We start from the raw sequence: 17,635 nt of genomic DNA on the forward strand, positions 1-17,635 counted from the left end.
GATTCCTAGTTGTTGTATGTTTGTGTGTATGGATGGGTGGATGTTTATTTTCAGCACGAAGTTGGGTGCCATGATGATATAGCCGGGGTTGTGTATTTCTTTCTGTTATTACTATTATTATTAGAAATATGCGACCATTTCCAAGCTTTGTTAATATCTGCAGGAGAATGATTTACAACCTTTGGCCGACGCTTTTAAAATGAAACAATGTTCTACGTGGAAATATTTCCAGCGATTTCCTGCGAGAACTCGTGACCCATAATAACTTTCAATTTGATTACAAACGCCAGAGCGGTCCGAAATGTCATGACATTTAAAATTACACCAGGAAATAGGGAAACGGGGCAGGGAATTGCGAGTTGCGAGGTCCGCCGTAAAAGTCATTGACGAACGACCTAAATCTGACTGAAAGGGATTTATTCGAATCAGGCCTGGGTGTGACTACAAATTGACAGTCTTCTTTTTTAATGAATCTAGGTGTGTTGGTCAGTGTTCAGGTATATCCTTAAAACAATTAGTAGGTAGAGCACAATTCTGGAGACCGTACTGGCTATTCAACGAATTTTTCTCGGACCCTCTACATGTATGTAGAACACTGGAAACATCTGTAAGGTTAGGTTCAGAGTGTATGCAACCCACAACAGGTGCAAAGTATGTGCTTTGCTGTTCCATCATCAACATAGGTTATCCTGCTGTACTTTGGTGACATTCTTCGAAGTATGTCTTGGAATGTGCCAATCCTGGTGAGTGCCAGGAGCCTGAAACTTTTCTCACAGTCCAGGCATTCATGATTTGTTTGGCAGAAGCTAAAGCGATGTCAATGTGTCAAGATCTTGCAAGCGAGTCAGCAGCTCCGTTACCTTCTAGACCAGGGTCCTCAGGAATCCAGAATACCAAATTGAACGTTGCTCGTTTGACTATCCAAGAATATATGCCCTCCACAGAAGAAAAATAGCTCTGCAAGCTTATGCAGATGACCTTGTCATCTTGGTAAGGTCCACTTCGGGAAGGGTTGCTTGTAATATCCTCCAAAGCACGTTGGACGTTGTTGGCGCCTGAGGAAACAGATGTCTGTCAACCCCAGTAACCTACATGGTGAGGTCATTCCATTTGGAACAGAGGCACCATCAATACCACACCTTCAGCGGTCATGGAGATCCTTCTAGATCTCCTCTCCACATTTTTCTGGAGAGAGGCTAGATGGACTGCATATAGACTTGTGCACATTGCCAATTTCACAAATCATTGTAATGCAGAGTGCCACAGACTGTGACTGGAATGTCCAAAATGCTGTGACTGGAAGTCACAGCATTCTGGACATTACCTCTGACTTTATGCCTCCAACGGTTAACTATGAACTGCCTTGTAAGTTCTCTTCCCGAGTAGAGAGGACTGGATCCTCCTGTAGAAAGAAATATTAAGACCAGATAGTTGTTGGTTCACAGATGAATCAAAAATACCTTTCGATTCTGGTGGAGGTGTTTTCAGTCGCAGACCCAGGACAGAAATATCAACCTACCTAGGAACCTATGCCGCTGTATTTTAAACGTAAATTTACGCTATTGAATTGTGTACGGAGAGATTGGAAGAATTCAACCTCATGCCAAAAAAGACTCTCCTCGATACGAAGACTTAACAGATTCTCTCTGGTCTGGATTCCCTTGCAAAGGAGGGTGCTGCAAGCAGCTTCATCGAACCAGAAGCTGTCATTGGCATCGTCTTAGACTTTGCCAAACAAAGAATGAATACCTGGATAGCAAGAAGATACCAGATACCAAACAGTTGTTGGACTACAGTAGGGATGAACTACGATGTCTAACAGGCTTTCTAACCGGTCACTATCATTTGTATCATCATATGCAGAGACTTGGACTGTCGTCTCTGTCGTCTCTGTTTGGAAAATGATGAAACAGCAGCGCACATACTTCGTGTCTGCCCCGCTGGGGATCAAATCAGGTTTTTAGAGTTCGCAGAGCCGTACTTTATCTTCAATATTCGAGGATTGAATCTTCTGTCGATTCCATTTATGATGTCTTTGTAGTGGTAGATGTCAACACCTACAATATCTCCACATATCAATCAATCAATAATAATAATATTAATAATATGTCTCTATTCATCACAATAAGAAGTACAAATTAAATAAAATTCAAAGAAATGATGAATAGGCGGAGTTCAGCTATGAGAGCTGCTTTTAAACTCAACCTCGATTGGTATGTATTTTTATTATTTTTTATAATATTCGGATATGTGAGAAATTGCCAAAATATTTTTGCATATGTCGTGCCCTATCACTGTCTTGTAAGAAACATGTCTTTCAACCTTTTCTTAAAGTTTCTCAATGAACTTTCTTTAAAGTCTGTAGGGATGGTGTTATACAACTTTGCCGCATTGTAGGAGAAACTTCGAGTAAATATTGCTGTGGAATGCCTGGGAATGAGCAAAGTATGCTTATTACGAGAAGTGCCACTGCGTGATAGCGCAATCAGTCTTTCACGCGTAAGGCGGATATCCCGAAACAAGAATTCTATGCGTGAAACTAAGCAAATGGATTGTTCTTAGATATCTGAGTGAAAGCCAGCCAGAATCTCGAAAGGACGGACTTATGTGATTATACTTTCGGATACCGTAGGAAAATCTGACACAACTATTTTGTATTCGCTGGAGTCGCATTACACCCAATTATTGTAAGGCGGGTCCGTAGATACAATCGCAGTAAGCTAATCTTGAAAAAATAAGTGTTTCACAGAGACTCAACTTCAGACTTTTTGATAAAAGGTGTCTACTTGGATAAAGTTGTCTTAATACATTGAATGACGTTTTACCCAGATGACTTACATGCTTCCTGAATCTCATGTCTGTATCTAACCACAAGCCCAGATTTTTACATTCATTCACAAAAGGTATTATGTTATTGTTGACACGGATCGACACTGACTCACACACAATATTTCTTTTACTTTTGGGACCAAATAACATGGCCTGGGATTTCTTTGGATTGATAGTAAGATCATGTGCACAGGATACATCATATAGAGTTTTGAGCTTTCTGTTAAAATTTTCATTAGCAGGTGTAATATATTTAAAGCTGAATGAACTATACAATTGAGTATCAAATTCATGGAAGTCACTAATATAAATTGCAAAAAGGAGCGGTCCTAGGACTGAACCTTGCAGTACACCAAATTTTTTTGATATTATTGTTGATTGGTTACCATCAAAGTAAGTTGATTGGGTCCTTCCGGAGAGATAGCTATTCATAAGTGACACTGCATTATGGGTGAAACCAAAGCACTTAAGCTTTATGGACAATAAAGAAGGATCCAAGGTATCGAATGCTTTACTGTAATCAAGTATTAAGAGACATGTGAAATTTCCTTCATCAAGTGATTTGAAAATGTCGTCAGTGACGAGACTCAGAGCCGTATTATGGAGGGCGAAATCCAGACTGAACGGAGGTAATAAGATTTTTTCTTTTAACGTAATCTGAGAGTTGTTCATTAATAATCATATGGCATAGATTTTCGCCTTGGAAAAACATCCTGATTCTAAGACTGTACCAGAATCTGAAGGAGTTTTTGATCTACCTGTGAAGCAACACCTATTTGCTTTCATCAGTTCCCGCTGTCAAAGGATCCAAAACTCTTTACTCGAGATAAGGACTGTATGAGGCACCTGAAATGTCCAATTTTCCACGACTCTGACGCATAAATCTGAAGATGATTTCTCGATGAAAATGGATTTGTTCGAGAATATTTGTATTGTTCATTCAATTTGTTTCAGAAGAAGGGGGTCAACCGTTTCTCAGTAACTTTTCAACCCTCTACACCCCTTTCCACATACACCCCCTCCCCTACCCAAATTCCTGTGTATTTTTTCAAAGTATATTTTTGGAAAATCATTTTTGAATACAGTTATAATCTCATTTTATTCTGGAAAATCAAGCATCGCTTTCGGCGCCATAATCACAGACTTAGGCCGTGTTTACACTGCAGCGATATATCGCAAAGTATAATTGTAGCTCTCGACTGTAACTGCAAAAATTTGGCCTTGTTTTTGAGAACAGAGTCCAACAACTCATCTCTGCCCAATTCCAGAGTTTATTGAAACTACTGCAACATGAATTCAATTATTCGATACTTATAACTCAATATCTGTCGAGGTAATACCCAAGACGAGCCTTTGATTCCGTTTCCTTTACTCTCCAACGGATTTTTATTATCACCCTTTCTTATAGAGGATATATTTGCCAGAGATAATGGAACAGTTGTGATATGTTGTTCGTATTGACAAAGAATGGTCTCTTTGTCCAATAACATCAATTTGGACAAGCAGAGCAAACATCGGAATCACGATAAGCACGCGACATTTGACAAATGAAAATATTAACCGAAAAATGTGTAAACGAAATCAAATGAGGTTACTCGACTATAATGACGTTAATAAAGGATATTTGAGAAAACTACCAATCGAGTAAAAAATTCATGATATATTGCTAGATCGATAACCTATATTTTCTAACATCGCCTAGAAGTTGCACTTGATATTGAATATTCTGTCACGGGTAATTCGTCCGTGATATACATTGTTTCACGTGAGGTATACAGGGTGTTTGATTGTAGAAACAACACTATGATTTGAAGTTTTCTAAGTGCATCAAATATATTACAATTATCATAAATAATCACGCATGGAATCGCAATTTCATATTTTCTTCATGAAATATAGTGTGTTCCATAATAACGTTGAAAATCGAAACTGATTTTCCGTGGGTTTTTTCCGAAATACTAATTGTTGAATAGGAAAAAATTATTTGTGGCTATAATTTTTCAAATCGGCCATCTGGCAAACTTGAAAATAACTATTTGATAACAATGTTGAGCATCCTATGCTCACAAAAAAGAAACGGCACATCTTTTGCCATTATTTGACGGGATCTATGAAATTTCAGAATCTTAAAGTCCAAGCCAAATTTGTTTCGACAATTTTATGCAACGACAAAATTCTACTGTTTTTATTATAATAACGTTTTTTGTAAAGCTGAAATTTAAAATACTGTTGTAAATTATTCCCTGAAAAAAGTCAAAATCAATTGATATATAATTTATATATAATCGGCCATTTGGCTGAAATAAGAAACTATGTTAAAATATCCGCAGTACACCCTGTTTATCCCATTATGTTTCGATTTTTAAGTGGACGAATCTCCCGTTTCCTTACCTTAGGTTTTCATTATAGGAATCATAGGCTTCGAAATATCCAGACAGAGAAAAACTAAACTTACCACACAAAACATTAAGAGTCTTTTAGAAAACAAACTAATCTTGAACGCAAACGTAACTTTCACAATACCAATTCGATTTCCGACTCTTTATGGAATTGATTCAATTTCGAAAATTCTTCGATGAAGTAATTACTGATATTAGAACAGCTCTCAACCTCCAAATATCATCTCCGACGTATCGGTATAGAACGAAAACGTATATAATAAAGCGAGTTTGTAGTTCAAGATTACGGTGGGAACGTGTCTCTGCCGAAATGTGCTGAGATGTTATAATTTTCAAGGTTTATGGCCGAATCTATTAACCACAGGCGGGGCTATCCATTACGATAAACGGAAAGTTATGAACAAATCCTCCGTGATCTAATTTTTTTCTTATTCACCATTTGTTGAAATAGTGTAGTCACTGAAATTGGCAGATTTGTTTCAAATTCTATTGCAAGCAATCTTAGTGTGCCCCAAGGATGTGCCCCGAGGCCCTTTCCATTCTTAATTTACATTAAAGATGTGTTTAAGTTGCAAGTGAGAATTTCCAAATCTGTTGATGTCTGTTTTTGACAACAGAAGGTCCAAAATATCGCAATAGAATTAAATGAAGTAATATTAATAATAATGACAAAAACAGAATTGAAACTTTCTATGGTAAAAACATAGGAAGTTTTAATTATTTTTTCTTCATTATGATCTCCTACCACGTAGTAACGGGTACATCCATCAATTTATATTAATAATATTTTATTATTCACAATTAACAAACCATATTATAGAGTACAACTTAAAATTTCAAATAGCATATCATGGCAATCAATTAAAGAACCTCCCATTGAAAACAACTTGATTTTTCCATTCATTGAGGCTAGTAATATTTGTCAGAATATAAAGATCAATCTTAAAAGTAGACTTGAAAGTAAAATACAGAAATTTATACAGCTATCGAGTATAATAAAAGCGTTAAAAACCTGTAGAATAATGAATATATTAGGAAACTACAATTAGTTCTAATATAAAGATTAAATAATGGCAGATGAGTTTAATAAATATTTTAGTAATTTGGGTGAAGATTATGCGAGTAAAATCGAGAACCCTACTGAGTTCCAAGACAAAATTTCTCCTTTGAGTCACACAATGTGTTTGTTTTCACAAACCCATAAAGAGATAATCGATATCTACCATTAATAGTCTCAAACCTAAAAAATCCCCTGGAATTGATGGATTGAGAGCTGAAACTCTCAAACAAATTGGGGATCTCATTTATGATGCACTGTTTGGAACCTTTGGTGTAATAATGAATATTACTGGAGTTTTTTTTTCCCAACACCAAATCGTTATTTTTAACACCTGTTTTTAATCTTCCTCTTTGAAGATGATCACTTGGTGATCGAAACACGGGTCGAGGTGTTAAAAATAACGATTTGGTGTTGGGAAAAAACTCCAGTAATATTCATTTGGGGATCTCATTGTTGCTACTTTTTATTACATAATAAATAAATGTTTTGATTCTGCCTATTTTCTAAAATCCCTAAAAATGGGTATCATTAAACCAATACATGAAGGAGGTAGTGAATCAGAAGTTAGTAACTACAGACCGATATCATTAATTTCAACTCTGTCTAAAATAATAGAAAAAATGCTAAAAAGTAGAATTTTATGCTTCATAAATGCGCACAAAATCATCTCAGGTCATCAATACAGATTCAGAGAAAGTAAATCCACTGAAGATGCTATATATGCCTTCACAAAACTATTATATGAAGCAATGGATAAGAAAAAACCAGCTTTAGGTATTTTTGTGGACCTCTCTAAAGCGTTCGACACCGTGAATAATGAAATTCTACTAAATAAATTATATTCGTAGGGCATTAGAGGAAAGGTGCATGATCTCTTGAAGAGTTATTTGACTGATCGACATCAACAGGTATGCGTAAATGAAGTCATCAGTGAGGTGAAAACTGTCACGTGTGGAGTTCCACAAGGAACTGTGTTAGGACCAATATTATTCACTTTGTATATTAACAGTTTATTGTCTAAGAATATAAGGGAAACAGTTCTCAGCTTTTCTGATGACACAACGATAGTATATGCAGCGCGTTGCTGGAAAGATGTGAAAGTCATGGCCGAAACCGATTTTCAGTTAATCAAAAAATGGTTTCAGTTCAATAAATTGACGCTCAATATAGATAAAATCCGTTATCTTCCATTAACATCCTACATTAACAATTTACCTCAACTGGGAAATCTGTATGTTGATAAAAGTACAACAATACCAGTAGCAGAGTCTGTCAAGTATCTCGGAATCATAATAGATAGACACTTACGCTGGGATAAACATACTAAGTATATAACAAAAAATATTAGAGGTCTTATTGGCAGATTCAGATGCTTAACAAAGTTTTTGGATGTACATCACTTGAAAACTGTATATTACTCATTAATCCAATCCCAATTGACATGTGGAAAAATGGGTTGGGGTGGAGTACTTGATTGTCATCTGGAAAAGGTGAATGTATTGCAAAAATGGTTTCTGAGAATTATTCACAAAAAAAATTACCTTTTCCAGTAACGAACTCTTTCTTTTGAGTGGAACACTAGATATAAGACAATTATACTGCCAAAACGTTATTATGAACATACACAAATCTAAAATTGAACTGAAAGCCATCGATTTTAGTTATCCTACTCGAAAAAGAAATACAACAGTGCAAATTCCCAAATGTGAAAAAAATATTGGACAACGATGTACAAGCTTCTTAGGTCATAAATTGTAGAATCATTTTCCTCCAGAACTTAAATTGATTAACAACATTAACTCATTTAAACATAAATTAAAAATTTGGATGCAAACCACCGGAAGACTGTTTTTTAGTGATATAGTCAACAACAAAATTTAATGAAAACATAACTTTTGTAAATCATAAATTATTCCATACTCTAATCTGAATATATGACGATGAAATTTATGATTACGACAAAATGCCTCGATTGTGATAACATTTTCTCGAATATGACAATCTCACTTTTAGTGTATTCAATACTCAAATTGAATAGTGAAGTTTCCGCTTTCGACAAAATACCCCGATTCTGACGCAAATTTCTCGAATGACTCCTCATTATTACCGTATATATTTTCGCTTTTACTGTATATATTTTAACTATAAGTGTTGTCAATATATTCATCTATTTTACCGTTTACGTATGTTTCTATATCATGCTTACTTAATACTTGTGATGTACTGTTTGGAACCTTTGGTGTAGTAATGAATATTACTGGAGTTTTTTCCCAACACCAAATCGTTATTTTTACACCTCGACACGTGTTTCGATCACCAAGTGATCATCTTCAAGAAGAAGATAAAACTAAAAACAACTCAAAACTAAAGCTTCTTATACTAATCAGGTACATCATACAGGTAGGTAATCAGTAATACCACCCATGCAAGTGTACCACCCTAAATTAATTTTACAATTGGCCTTTCTATTATTTTACAATATATCCTTATGTATGTTTAAATGTTACAGCTATATATAGAACAATTTTCAGCTATATAAAATTAGTTTCACAATATTGCCTATCTAAATATATTTACAATGTGTCTTTTTGTAGTAATCAGTAAACCCAACAATATTATTTCAACAAGCTATATAGTATGCTATTTGGTATTGGTCCGTTGTCGTTATTCATAACATAATTATGTTTACTTATTTCTACACTCTCATAGGCATCTAGTTGCCTGTTGTTGTTAACTTGTCTAACTAATCTTAATGAACTGAAGTCTATGGAATGGTTTTGTTGCAAAATATGATGGGCGACTGCTGATTTTTCAGGTCTTCCATATTTTAAGTGTGCTATGTGTTCCTTATATCTCACTTTAATAGATCTTTTTGTCTGTCCATAATATTTTGCATCGCAGTCCTTACATTCAATTTCGTAAATTCCAGACTTTTCCGAATTCTCGACTTTGTCTTTTGGACTTTCCAAAAGGCTCTGCAGTGTATGACTTGTTTTGAAAACCACCTTCATACCTAGTTCCGGTGATCGAAACACGTTGGGAAAAAACTCCAGTAATATGCTTACTAAATATCAACTTACTTTATCTCACTCACGCACAAGCAACCCCTTGCTTCTGTGAGCATATATGTTTATTATTCTATATTTATTGAATGTATTAATTTTTCTATTTGAAATAAACATTATTATTATTATTATTATTATTATTATTATTATATTATAAAACATTCAAAACAAAAAAATGGAAAAACGAATTCATATTTTTGAAACACAGATACGAGTTAAACATCCAACTATTATTCTGCAGTAAAAAGAAGGGATCTCTGGTATTAACGTATTAATATAGATTTTTTAATATTACATATCTACTCTTCAACTTCACGTTTGAAAAAATGGTAGTTATTTATGTTTCTCAACAAATCGGATAGAGCGTTAAATAACATGGGTCCTAGGTAGGTCTAACTTTTGTATCTAGTCTGATGATCATGTGCTGTGAGAACTATCTATTGGAACTGTTATGTAAATTCGTGGAAACTGGTAACGTTAATAACAGACATGACCGTTCAGGAATAGTCGATAAGGAAGGCATTAATATTGCATTTTCACGCCACGTTTCCTAGATGGAAAATACGTAGTCTCAGACTAAGTTATACCAAGCATCAGGAGTGAGCCGTACACAGGTTTTTAGAATTCCTCATAGACACAAATTCCATCCTTAGAAAATGAAAATTATTCGTGTATTGAACGAAGATGATTTCGACAAATGGGTTACATCTTGGCAGATGCGGAACCGTAATCCAGCTTTGTTGTACAATTGTTTCTCGGACAAGTGTCGCTTATTTCTGAATGTGCAAGTAAATTGAAAACTTCCGATATGGGAGTGATTCAAATCCCAATATGGCCATTTGTGAAGATAGCTTTTACAGAATGGCCTCCCCGATCCCCCGATTTCACTACAGTGGATTTTTTCTATGCGGATGGTTGGCTCATTTCAACTGGAATGCACTGTATGAAGTTGATGATGTATTTCGCTCATTTCTTTGAGGCCTCAAATTTATTTTCTTTGTGTGTTTCAAGATTCCATATACCTCAGTATGGAAGACTGATGTTCACTGACCGAGCGGGCAACTGAAATGGAAATTTTTAGCGATTCGTAATGTATCTGCTCAATTGTTGTAAAACGCCGTCCTTTCATGGGTCTCTTCAATCTTGGGAACAGAAAAAAGTCACAGGGCGTCAAATCTGGGGAATACGGTGGCTGAAGAATGATAACAGTGTTGTTTTTGTGAAAAAATTACGTGAACAGGTGCATTATCGTGATGCAAAAGCCATGAATTGTTTTTCCACAATACCGGACGTTTTCTTCGTATTGCTTCTCGCAAGCGGTGTATAACTTCAAGATAATACACCTTATTGACCGTACGACCATGTAGCAAGAACTCCTGATGCACTACACAGTGAGCGAAACCTTGACATTTGGCGTGCTTTTTTGGTTTGGCATGCTTCTTTGGTCTTGGCTCTCCTAGGCTCCTCCATTGGGATCATTGAACTGAGTTTTCGATGTCATAATCATATACCCATGATTCGTCACCAGTGATGACCCTTTTGAGCAAATTTAGATCGCGAAATTTGCACATTCATCTTATTTTTCAACAGACCAATTCTTCCATTTTGGGCAACAAAAAGTCGTCTTTGAAGAAGTACGACTCGATGATGCCACCGACCCATAATCCACACCAAACAGTGACTTTTTCGGGATGCATCGGTAGCTCTTGCAATGCTTGTGACTGGTATTCACTCCAGATGCGGAAATTTTGCTTGTTAATGTATCCATTCAACCAGAAATGAGCCTCGTCGCTCGATAAAAATGTGGATCTTCTTCCAACTTTGCCAGCACCCATTCACCAAATGTTAGACGTTGTGGGAGGTCGAGTGGCTTCAATTCTTGCACCAGCTGTATCTTATAAGGTTTTACACGCAAATCCTTTCGCAAAATTTTCCACGCAGGGGAGTAACAGAGGCCCAATTGCTGCGAACGGCGGCGAATCGACATTTCACGGTCATCACGAACACTGGCGGATACAGCCGCAATATTTTCTTCAGTCCTCACTCTACGTATACGTGTTGGTGGTTTAATGTCCAATAATGTAAACTGTGTTCGAAATTTAGTCACAAGCAATAATTTGCAAGCGTTGTTCATTCGTAAGTCGATTCATGGTTAAATTATAGACCAAACTGAACAAGTTTGACAATGACACAAGACACGATTCACGCGTGATCTGTCAGAAACAGTGTTGCCAAAAAGATACCAGCAAAAAAAAATCACTCATTATTTATAGTGAATATTTTAGTTATAAAACATGTCTAAACGGTTCAGAATTTGACGTGTATAGAAAAAACAATAGAATTTCAAATATATTCTTGACAAATCCCACGCTCATCCACAAGAAAAATAGTTCCTTGGGTTTTGTCGAATTTTTGAAAAACTGCATATTAAAATCAGTTTCAAAACTGCTGGTAACTTTCACAAACTTTTGGCAACCCCCAAAACAAGTTGATGGAAACTCAGTGGGCTGAGATTTACGAAATTGAATATGCAGCCTGCGACAAAAAGTACTTATGCTGGTCAGACTCAGCGAGATATTGATACTCGATTCAAAGAACACTTAGACCACAACAATCCGTTAGATATCGACCCTAGAATCAAAAACCGTAATATACACATGCGAAAGCAATCACGACCAAAACATGTTTACCTGAAAGACTATTCTTTGTTATATCGATTCTTCTAATATTTGGCAATTTTAAGTGTAGATTGTAATGCATATATTTATTATGTGACGCCTTGCATGAGACAGACGATTGTGAAAAAAATTGCTTCAGAATAGATTACACTAATAAGTACACGAATAATATTGTAACTGAGATTACAATGGGCAAATAGCATGAAATTCTGGTTTTTAAACAAGGATCCAGAAAGCAAATTAAGATTAAATAACCGGGTACGTATCTAAAACCTTTGACATAACGTAATAAGTATTATACTCAGAAAGTGAGGCAATAAACTCGATATCCATAAACGTCTGGTATTACTGGTATTTCGATCATTTCACTTTCATTGAGATATCGAGCACCTGTCCATATCAACATAACATTACAAACCTAACCTATAAGTATGCCAAGGCTGTTATCTCTAAAAAACCAAAACAAATTGATCACAGGCCTACCTTCGTATCTATTGAATATCTCTTCCCTTTCGGCAACACTGTTTTCCGCACCAAAACAAAGAACCCATATTGCTCCACTTTTTTCAGAAATTTCGCCTACTCTTCGCGTATTGTCGCTAGCACGAAACCAAATAAACAGACATCACACTTTGGACAAGGGATGGCGAATACAGAAACACGCCAGGTAATTTGGCGTGCGGAGTTGCCGTTGCTAACAAATTTCAGTCGATTGAGGAATTGAATTTATGAGATAATTCATCAACTTTCAGTTTGAATTTGAATTTAGATAACTAGGAATTGGGGGCTATTGCTGAATTTCTCATATCAACATTGGGACTGTTCTTCCACAAGTTGTGAATGAATTCTTTTGAAAATTCAAATTTCAAAATCAAAGTAATTATACTGGAGCTTAAAAGGGCCTATACATTTTTTTGAAAAATGGTAATGAGTCAGAATTCAACAAATGTCCGTGTTCGAAGTCTTGATGAACTCAGTAAGGATTTAATAATGATGATTTTGTTTAATTCCGTTTTTCACGAATGTTAGGGACTGAAGTATGGAAGCTATGGGAGAAATTCTGAATTGCGGCAACGTTGCCTCCACCTGTTTCACAGCTTGCGAGCTCAATTCTCCGACAGTGTTGTCAGAGTGGTGAAAATTACTTGATGTAAAGAAAATTTTACTTGAAAATGAGTTCACGTACTAGTACAGTGTGTCGATCCGATAACGTTCCAGCTTGGATATTACAATCACTATCAAATATCAGAAAACTTACAAAAATACGAAAACTATGGTTTTTTTGTACCTTGGGAGCTGTCTGACTTGTCCATTTAGTCCAAGTCTCCAGAAAACACTGCAGCATCTTGGGCTTATTGCGTTTATTCTCCCATCTTCTCATGACACCCATTCCATCAATCTCGTTCCCTGTACCAGTTTGTACAGGTTCCGTGTTGGATGTTCGTCATATTCTTCTGGACGTACCTAATTTCGTACGTCCATATATTGCCTGCCTCCTGTGATTTAGTGCCTCACATTCGCATAAGATGTGTAGAGATGTTTCTATTCCTTTGTTGCATAATCGCATCTGAGGTCTCCGTTGTAGAGCCCCATTTTATTCACGCTGGATATTGAATTATATCTCACAGACATTTATGCAAGATAACGTGTTAGGAATCACACTTTAAAAGGTTAAACCTCGTTAGTCGTTAGCTCGCACAAGTTTCGACTGGTTGTTCGTAGGGGAGCGACGGAAAAATAGATTGTTTTCAACATCACAGAGGTTAGTCTCGCAGTTGTTTCTCGTTCATCTAGCAGCAGAACCATGCCGAAATTGTGATCACCAACACTGATGAGAGAGAATACCACGAAGAATGTACAGTAATTCATAAACATTATAACGGTATGAATTTATGATCGGAATCGTTTTTAGTGAATATTGACCAAGAAACCACAATAATAATAATGATAATGTATTTATTTCCAATCAAAAATAAAATGATACATGGTATTCGCCTTATGCTACTCAGAAATCCCAAGGGGAGTTAACCCGAAGGTGCTCTACCACCTTGCTATTTTAAATGTTATTATATAACTCATAACTTGAAAAACTAACCTAACTAATCCTAAAACATAAATCCACATCACACAATTTTTGGTATTTGTTGGGTTACTTTAATAATTAATAACAATGAAAAGAGAAATAAGTTATATGGAAAGTAATTGTCAAACACAGGCTGGTGAAAAAAAGGGGGATATACGAAAAAGTAATCTCTTCTTTTGAATTCATCAATATTACTGTGTTGTTTTAGAGAATTGGAAATAGAATTATAAGGATAATACGAATACGAATAGCTTCTCTGGAAAACTGAGGTCTTTTGAAATCTTTTTGAATCTGAAAATATTTGAAAAACAATTTTGCCGAATTCCATGGCAACATTGGCAACAATGGATTGATTGGCTTTCGATGCGATAATGGAATCGTAATAGACAAGATGACAGATATTCCAGCACGTGGGCGAATCATCATCGGGAATCTCCAGATGTCAGGGGTTTTCCATTTTTCAGATACCTCTTCGTCCATAGGCGGCCCCTTGAATTTACTTCTCTACCTAGAGGAATGATTATTTAGATTTATTCTAACCCTAAAACTTGGAGAATGTGTTTCGGTTATTTCCTACAAAAAATGTTGACATGACAGTAAAGTGATTAGTTAACGAAAAACTATACAGAAGTTTGACATTTTATACAGGGTGTAACTAAATAAGTATAAAACATTTAAGGAGGTGAATGCTCATCGAAGAAAAGATAGGATCTTTCATATAAAAAAATTTCATTGGAGCATCCCTTGTTAAGATACAGCTCTAAAGGGGGTACAACAATTTTTTTCACAAGCACTAAAAAATTAACCTGACGTTTTGTACTACTAAAAAAGACACTTAGCCAAAAATTTATTTGGTTTACCACATGGTTGTAAGGGGTGGAAAACGCAACCCCTAAAATTTATTTCCAATGTATCTTTTTGTCTTATTATTTGTTTACCATTTAAAAATTTATTTCCGATAGCCTGTTTCATTCTAAACAAAAATTGTCTCCTGGGTTTTTTGCCCAAAATGAACCAGTTCGCAGCAAAAAATTATTTTTGGAACAACTACAGAGATACATCGTCATAAATGCGAAAATACGAAACTAATATATCTAGTAGGTCGCTATTGGCGATAGTGACAATTAAATTGGTATGACGCTGTCAGTCTGTGAATTTTCGAAATTGAATTGATACTAACTGTGTGTTGTTGTTCTGTTCTTAATTTGTTACTTTAATAATTCACTTGTTATTAAAGTGGCATACACAAATGAGGAAATGGCTGATATGCATTACGTTTACGGTCTGTCGCAGGGGAATGGGTTAAAAGCTTCTAGAAGATATGCTGAAATGTATCATCAACGGCAGCATCCTTCACATAGAATATTTGCTCGACTTAATCAACAATTACGAGAATATGGTTCCTTCGACAAAAGAACGCAGGATTGTGGTCGCCGTCGAGAAGTACGAACACCACAGCTTGAGGAAGCAGTACCTAATTTGATTGAAGAACAACTTACTACCGGTACTAGAAAGATTGCTTTCCAGCTAAATGTTGATCATATGACGGTATTTCGAATTCTAAAGGAACAACTCTTATACCTTTACCATCTGCAACGAGTACAGGCACTGTTACCGCGAGACTTTCCGAACCGTCTTGAATTTTACAATTGGATGCTGGAAATGATTAGAAGAAATTGTGACTTTCTGAACACGATAGAATTCACAGACGAATGTAGTTTTTCTCGGGACAAGATTATTAATTTTCATAATTACCACATATGGGCTGATGAAAACCCTCACGCTATTGTCGAAACTAACCATCAAGAACAGTTTTCTCTTAACGTGTGTCTCGGAGTTATTGGGGATGATTTAATTGGGCCTCATTTTCTACCTCCTCGATTAAATGGTGAAGCATACATTCAATTTTTAAAAGAAATGCATCCAGTACTGCTGGAGGAAGTTCCTTTGGGCGTCAGAAGGGATATATTTTTTATGCATGATGGGGCTTCCGCCCATTTTAGTCAAGTAGCACGTCAACATTTAACTTAAACATACGCAAATCAGTGGATAGGTCGAGGAGGACCACAGAACTGGCCCGCTCGATCCCCGGATCTCAATCCTCTCCATTTCTCTATTTGGGGCCACTTACAGCATTTGGTTTATCGTACTCCTGTTCGCGATGTAGAGGACTTAAGAAACCGCATCATCGATGCGTGCAGGGTAGTCAGAGAGACTCCAGGAATATTTGAGCGAATACGTGGCTCAATGCGCCGACGTCTAGACGCATGCGTAATTAATAAATTAGTTTTGTTTATTACCCTTTAATCGTTTAATGCAGGTACTAACTACAAAATAACAATAAATCCAGCTCGCATACATGACGATGTATCTCTGTAGTTGTTCCTAAATAATTTTTTGCTGCGAACTGGTTTAGTTCGGGCAAAAAACCCAAAGATATTTTTTGTTTAGAATGAAACAGGCTATCGGAAATAAATTTTTAAATGGTAAACAAATAATAAGACAAAAAGTTACATTGGGAATAAATTTTAGGGGTTGCGTTTTCCACCCCTCACAACCATGGATTAAACCAAATAAATTACTGGCTGTCTTTTTGGTAATACAAAACGTCAGGTTGATTTCAATATTGTAACTTTTTCAGTGCTTGTGAAAAAAATTGTTATATAAATTTTATGTACCCCCTCTAAGGGGCTGTATCTTAACAAGGAATGCTCCAATGAAGTTTCTTTATATGAAAGATCCTATCTTTTTTTCAATGAGGAATCACCTCCTTATATGTTTTACACTTATTCAGCTACACCCTGTATAGTTGAATATACCAAATTTATGGTTCTGGAAATATTCAAGTTGTTTCAAATGTCCTAAAAATGTATTTCAAATCTTTATATGTATTGAAATAAGATTTGGATTATCGCACACTTGTCAACAACAGGTTGAATATAATTTAAATTAGATATGTAACCTATCAGATGTCTATAATCGAAAAAACACCTAATTACAGAAATTTCATATTATTATGCGCCATCTACCTTAGTTCATAGCAATTAAGATACTTCAAACAAATTCATGGTTCAATATTCTCAACACAATTTCGAATAAACATGAATTAGAATTTGAGATGATACACGAGATGCTTCTCCCACGCTTGAAATAATTCATGTTCACTGTGTTGGAGGGCTTTTTCCCAGTTTGTGACTGAATGTTCCTTCTTTACAGTGGCCTAGCATGAGGTGGGAGGTGGGTACACGGAACCAGGCGGCATACGAAAGGAGGCGGCAAGAAGCGTCAATTTATCAATTTGAAAAATGTAAAAAAGATACTTACAGCAACTATAGCCACCTTAAGATTAACAAACTTAGCCATTTTGCCTTAGAAAATGATGTAAATATTGATATAGATGAACTTAATGGAAATTTCTGATGTATGACGTATGTATGTACATAATTTGTTCCTTCTGAAACAGTGCATTTTTGTATGGAGCTGAAGAAGTAGAGTATGAGTTTATTTATGTTGGATACCTA

At 35.9% G+C, this 17,635-nt stretch overlaps 1 protein-coding gene across 2 annotated transcripts in view; it reads right to left on the reverse strand.

Annotated features, from left to right (window-relative positions):
* ATP8B (ATPase phospholipid transporting 8B) overlaps positions 1-12,673 on the reverse strand; it is a 92,768-nt gene extending 80,095 nt beyond the window's left edge. The window contains exon 1 of one of the 2 annotated variants that reach the window (XM_074177499.1): positions 12,515-12,673. The gene's annotated coding sequence lies outside the window, so the exon portion shown is untranslated. Of the gene's footprint in view, positions 1-5,284; positions 5,435-12,514 lie in introns of those variants that run through there. The other variant, XM_074177500.1, reaches the window with a different exon arrangement.
* Between the last annotated feature and the right edge of the window lie 4,962 nt (positions 12,674-17,635).

The sequence above is a fragment of the Leptinotarsa decemlineata genome, unplaced genomic scaffold (genome assembly GCF_025532065.1).
Source record: "Leptinotarsa decemlineata unplaced genomic scaffold, Ldec_3_MD MMD2_tig00002974_RagTag_RagTag, whole genome shotgun sequence".
NCBI lineage: Eukaryota > Metazoa > Arthropoda > Insecta > Coleoptera > Chrysomelidae > Leptinotarsa > Leptinotarsa decemlineata.